Here is a 6,581-nt window from a genome sequence, read left to right on the forward strand (position 1 = left end):
CTCTGTCTCTTAGTACATATTTTCATTTAAAGTTTGTTTTATGTGATATAAGTATAGCTACTCCTGCTCACTTTTGTTTTTCATTTGCATGGAATATCTTTTCCATCCCTTCATTTTCAGTCTATGTGTGTCTTTGTAGGTGAGTTGTGTTTCATATAGGCAGCACATCGATGGGTGATTTTTTAAAAAATCTATATCTTTAGTATAGTCTGTCTTTTAATTGGGGCATAGAATCCATTCATGTTCATTGTTATTATTAATATATGAGGTCTTACTCCTGTCATTTTGGTGGTGGTTTTCAGATTATTTTGAATATCTTTTGTTCCTTTCTTCCTCTCATATTGCTTATCCTTGCAATTTGGTGGTTTTATATATTTATAAGGTTTGGTTCCTTTCTCTTTCTTATTTTTGTATCTATTATTCCAGTAAGTTTTATATTTTCAGGTGTTTTCATGGTGGTGGTTATCATTGTCTGTCTTCTAGCTGTAGTACTCCCCTCAGCATTTCTTGTAAGGTCAGTTTGGTAGTGATGAATTCCCTAAATTTTTGCTTGTCTGAGAAAGAATTTATATCTCCTTCATTTCTGAAAGATAGCTTTTCTTGGTGTAATATTCTTGGTTGGCAGCTTTTTTCTTTCAGTACTTTGAATATAACATCCCATTCTCACCTGGCTTATAAGGTTTCTACTGAGAAGTCTGCTGTAAGTCCAATGGAGATTCCCTTTTATGTGATTTCATATTTTTCTCTCACTGTTTTTAGAGTTTTCTCTCTCTTTAACTTTGGATAGTTTGAATACAATGTGACTTGAAGATGACATATTTTGGTTTAATCTATTTGGGGACCTTTGAGCTTTCTAGATTTGGATGTTCACTTCTTTCCCAAGACTTGGGAAGTTTTCAGCTATTGTTTCATTAAATAGGTTTTCAGTATTTTTTTTTATTTGTTTTCCTCTCCTTCTGGAATGCCTGTAATTCAAATATTTGCTCACTTAATAGTATTCATAGATCTTGTAAGCTTCCTTCATTTTATTTATTTATTTATTTAGTCTTCTGGTGTTATTTCAAAACTGCCATATTCAAGATTAGACATTCTTTCTTCCGTTTGATCTAGTTTGTTGTTGAGACTCTCAGATGTATTTTTAATTTCATTTAATGAATTCTTTAATTCCAAGATTTCTGTTTGATTTTTTAATATCTATCTCTTGGATTTCTCATTCACATCATGAATTGTTTTTCTGATGTCACTGACTTGTTTGTCTCTATTCTCTGTATCTCAGAGAGTTTCCTTAAGATAATTAATTTGAATCCTTTTTGGCAAGTTGGTAGTTTCTGATTCTTTGGAATCAGTTACTGGAGCATTATTATTATTATTATTATTATTATTATTATTATTATTATTATTATTATTATTATTTTGGTGGTGTAATATTACCCTTTTTTTTTTTCATATTTCTTGTTTCCCTGCATTGATATTGTGCATTTGGTGGAACAGAAACCTTTTTGAGTTTTGTAATGTGGCTTGTGTGGGGAAGTACTTTCAGTTGCAAATGGGTAGAGTGCAATGGCTTTGTTCGGGGTGAATGCAGTAGTGTAGACTCTGCATTGTTTCTTCAGTTGTAATCTATTTTTCTATGTCTTTGAGTGATTCAGAAACCTATGCTTAGGAGGTTTGTGATAGTAGTGGTATGTCTTTACTAGGCGAGGGATTGCTGGATTTGCTCACAGGCCAGGGTTGGGCACATCCACTCTATGGGTCAGTTGTCTTTGGAGCTGGCTCACTGAGGACATGGTTGCTGGATTGATTCTCATGCTCAGGGTGTAGGAATATGGCATGTCAGGGTTTCTACAACTGGTTTCCAGTGTCAGGGTCACTGTTATCTTTCTCTGACCAAGGGTTGGCCCATCAAGAGCACATCAGCCAAGCTGTTTTTTGCTCAGATGCATGAATGTGTGATGGCTCAAAGACTCAGGAGCAGGTCTTCCAGGGTCATGATAGCTGAGCTATTTCTCTAATCTTGTAGCATTGCTGTGCTTTGGCTCAGCTTGCTGAGTGTGGGTCTATTGGTGGCCCTTCCATATTGCCATTTCTTGAGCCAGATGTAAGGTCATACTTCCGTTGGTGGTTTATGAGCTGGTCTGCCAAGGACAAAGCTACTGAACTGCTTTTCAGGAAGTGGGCAAGGCCACTAGGCAGGGCTGTAGTGAGCGGCCCCCTGTCCAGCTGCTTTTCACTCAGTGGGTGGGCCTGCTAGGCAGAGGGGTTCTGCCTACTTGCTTCTTAGACTGCTGGCAAGGTTGCTAGGCAGTATTGTTTAGGACAAAACAGCCTGGCACTTTTCTGAGAGGGTGTGTATACATTTTATTTACACTGGCCCAAGGGTGTATTAGTTAGGGTAAAGACCCGTGAACTGTTTTTCTAGGTTGGGGGTTCAAGTGCACACATCTCAGTCATCTGGAGAGATTGGGGGCTGGGGGAGGAAAGGGGTTGGTCTGCCTGAAGTGTCTGTCTGTCTAGTATTTGCCCAGGGACATGAGGGTGCATAAGTTCAGCAGGTCTAGGGTTGGCTTCTCAGACTGTGAAACTGGACTCACAGCCACTGAGAGCCCAGGCTTCAAGTTGCCAGGATCAGGGTGTTGTAGCCTCCTCTGTAAGGGCAGAGCCTTAAGGCTGGGAAAGCATAGTGGCTACTGGTCTTAGAGCATGGAGTGATCCTGCAGTGGCTCTGGTTTCAAAATGCATCCTCCTGCATCGGTGTGAAGATCAATTCTAGGTGTCAACCTAATTAGATAGAGGAATGCCAAGAAATCTAGTAAAGCTATCTTTTTAGGTGTGTCCTCAAGGTTGTTTCCAGCAGAGATTACATTGAGAGCCTAAGTGGACTGGATGGGAAATACCCACCCTCAATGTGAACAGGAACCATGCAATCCTCTGGGGGCCCAGAGAGAACAAAACAGAGAAAAAAAGGTGAATCTCTCTCTCTCTCCACTGGAGTGGGGATACACCCTTCTCTCCTGTCCATGGACATCAGAGCTCAAGACTCTTCAACTTTTGGGTTCCAGTACTTACACCAAGGACACCATCAGCTTTCCTGGTTTTGAGGCTTTTGGACTTGGACTGAGCCATGCTACTGGCATCCACTTTGCAGACAGCCTATTGTGGGATTTTTCTTAACAATCTTGTAAGCTAATTCGCCTAATAAATCCCCTCTCATATATTTATAACATATCCTACTGATTCTGTCTCTCTGGAGAACCCTGACTGATACAATCAGCTTGGGTCATGATGGTAGGGGGTGGGAGTACACTGTTTGTGCTACTTTTTAGAGCAATGCAGTGCATGTATTCTAGGCAGCTCCCCACACTTGTCTCCAAGCTTGTCCTGCAAAAGGATCTGCAAACCTCTGTGGTGAGGATGTGGGTTGGTATGGGTCCTCTGCCTTCCTTTTTGCCACAAGGAAAAATTCCTTCTGCACTGATCCTGGTGTCACTGACATGACAACTGAGGCCACGTGCCTCTCTCTCCTCTCTATGCCACCATTCAGGGCTTTTGTGCTCCACTGGGGTCTCGTCAGTCTCCTGCTGCATGCCTATGCTCTCCAACAGATGCTCCCATCAATATTTAGCTGTCTGCTAGTTGTCCTGGTCCTTTTTAGTGGAAGGTGCATGCTATGGCACCTCTAGTCTGCCATCTTGCCCTGCCTCTTCCTAGCAGGTGTTTAATTACGGTATCTCATTATTGTTAATTATCAATTCCTCAATGACATATGATGTGGAGCATCTTTTCATATGCTTATTTCCATTAGCATATGATCTGTGCTGAGGTATCTGTTAAAATCTTTGGCCCATTTAAAAAAATCAGGTTGTTTGTTTTGGATACAAGCCCTTTATCAGATACGTGTTTTCTGAATATTTTTTTCCAGGGTGCGGCTTCCCTTTTTATTCTCATAACAGTGTCTTTTGCATAGCAAAAATTTTAAACTTTAATGTAGTCTAACAGTTATTTTTTCTTTTATGGATTGTGATTTTGAGATTGTGTCTCAAAAACTTAACATCAAACCCAAGGCCACCTAATTTTCTTCTAGAACGTTTATAATTTTCATTTTACATTTAGGTCTGTGTTCCTTTTTGAGTTAATTTTTGTGAAACATGTAAGGTCTGTATCTAGGTTTGTTCATTTATTTATTTATTTGTTTGTTTGTTTGTTTATTTATTTATTTATTGCATATGGATGTCCAACTTTCCCAGCACTGTTTGTTGAAAAAGACTATCTATATTACTCCATTTCTGTTGCTTATAACAGAATACATGAAACTGGGTAATTTATAAAGAAATGAAATTTATTTCTTACAGTTTTGGAGGCTGTGAATTTCATGGTCCAAGGAGCACCTATGGTGAAGGTCTTCTTGGTAGTGACTCTCTACAGTTACACAGGGTGTGACATGTAGAAAATTGCTGAGCAAGAGAGCTAACCTTCTCACTTGCTTTCCTTGTAAAGCTATCAGAACCATGCGCATGACAACCCATTAAGCCATCAACCCATTACTCCAGGAATGGGCCAACCCATTTATGAGGGCACAGTCCACACAATCCAATCACCTCCTAAAGGTCCCACCTTCTACTACCATATTATGGGTTAGGGTCCAGCATGAGCTTCAGAGTACATTCAAACCACACCACTATCTTATACTTTTCCCACTGAATTGCCTGTATTCCTTTGTAAAAGATCAGTTGACTGTATTTGTTTAGGTCTATTCTTGAGCTCTTTTCTTTCTTATTACCTATGTGTCTATCCTTTCACCAGTGCCACAATGTCTTGATCATTCTATCTTTATATTAAATATGGAAGTAGAATAGTGTGAATCCTTCAACTTTGTTCTTAAGTATTGTGTTGGCTATTCTAGTTTTTTCCCTTTCTGTATAAACTTTAGAATCAATTTGTCAATATCTACAAAAGAGATTTCTGGAATTTTCATTGGGATTGCTATGAATCTATAGATCAATTTGGGAAGAATTGACATTTTAAAAATATTTTTTCTTTCAGTGCATGAACATGGAATATCTCCCCATTTGTTTAGATCTTTTCTAATTTCTTTCATCAATGTTTTTACCTTGGATTGAATGTCCTCCCAAAATTTAATTTTTACTGTAACTGTTGAGGGTGGGAAATCCTATTACGGTAATTGAAAGGTGGGGCATTGAAGAGGTTATTAAGTTGATTGTTTAATGGTGGTTGTGGGTGTGGTTCTGATGGTTTGAAAAAGTCTCTCTCCCTCTGCTCCACCATTTTCTGCCATGTGAGACCCCTGCATTTGTCTAAAGCTACCACCAAAGAAGACTCTCACCAGATGTGTTCCCTGGACTTTGGACTTCCCTGCCTTCAAAACTGTAAGCAATAGATTTCTTTCTTTCTTTCTTTCTCTCTCTCTCTCTCTCTCTTTCTTTCTTTCTTTCTTTCTTTCTTTCTTTCTTTCTTTCTTTCTTTCTTTCTTTCTTTCTTTCTTTCTTTCTTTCTTTCTTTCTTTCTTCTTTCTTTTTCTTTTCTCTCTCTCTTTTTTTTTATACAAAGAACCCACTTCCCAGTATTTTGTTATAATACAGAAACAGACTAATACAGTTTTATATTATATAGTTCCTGTACATATTTTGTTAAATTTACACCTAAGTATTTTATTATTTTGGTGTTGTTATTTTACCTCCGAATTCTTATTGTTCATTACCGATACACAGAAAAGCAAATAATTAAAAAAAAATTAGCTTTGTGTGCTGTGACATTTCTTTACTTGCTTATTAGTTCCAGGTGATCTTTTGTCAATTGTTTGGGAACTTCTATACAAACAATCATATTATTTGTGAATAAATATAGTTTCTCTTGTTACATTGTTTGATTCTCCCTCCCAATTTTTTTTTTTCATGTGTCCGAGGCATGAATCAGGGCAAAAGCCAAACTGGGATAAACAAGGGATTGCTTTTTCTCTACTGATAAGAGCTGGGCACCACAAATCAAGCAGATGCCACTCTACGCAGGTCAGGAACATATATTGTTGGATTCTATTTGCTAATATTTTGCAGAGGACTTTTGCATTAATGTTCAGTGGAAGATATTGATCTGTAGTTTTCCTTTCTTATAATGTCTTTATCTAGTTTTGGTAGTAGGGTAATGCTGCCTCATAGAATGAGTAAAGAAGTGTTCTTTCTGCTTCTGTTTTTTGGAAGAGATTGTAAAAAATTGGTATCATTTCTTCCTTAAATGTTTGGTAGACTTGACCAGTGAAACCACGTGGGCCTTGTGTTTTCTTTTGTGGAAGGATATTGATTACTGATTCAATTTCTTTAATAGACATAAGTCTATTCAGATGGTCTGTTTTTCTTTGTGTAAGTTTTGGTAGGTTGTGTCTTTGTATGAATTGGTCCATTTTATCTAAGTTATCAAATTTGTGGGCATAGAATTGTTTGTACTATTACCTTATTATCCTTTTAACATCCATGGGTTCAACAGGGATGACCTTTCTTTCATTTCTGATAACAGTAATTTTTTTCTTCTCTCACATTTTTTTTTTCTTGTTTAGACTGACTAGACATTTA

The 6,581-nt window shown here is 37.8% G+C and overlaps 1 pseudogene; it reads right to left on the minus strand.

The window, feature by feature from the left end:
- Positions 1-5,907: 5,907 nt before the first annotated feature.
- LOC134386713 (small nucleolar RNA SNORA48) lies at positions 5,908-6,033 on the minus strand (annotated as a pseudogene).
- Between the last annotated feature and the right edge of the window lie 548 nt (positions 6,034-6,581).

Source organism: Cynocephalus volans, chromosome 9 (assembly GCF_027409185.1).
Source record: "Cynocephalus volans isolate mCynVol1 chromosome 9, mCynVol1.pri, whole genome shotgun sequence".
Lineage (NCBI taxonomy): Eukaryota > Metazoa > Chordata > Mammalia > Dermoptera > Cynocephalidae > Cynocephalus > Cynocephalus volans.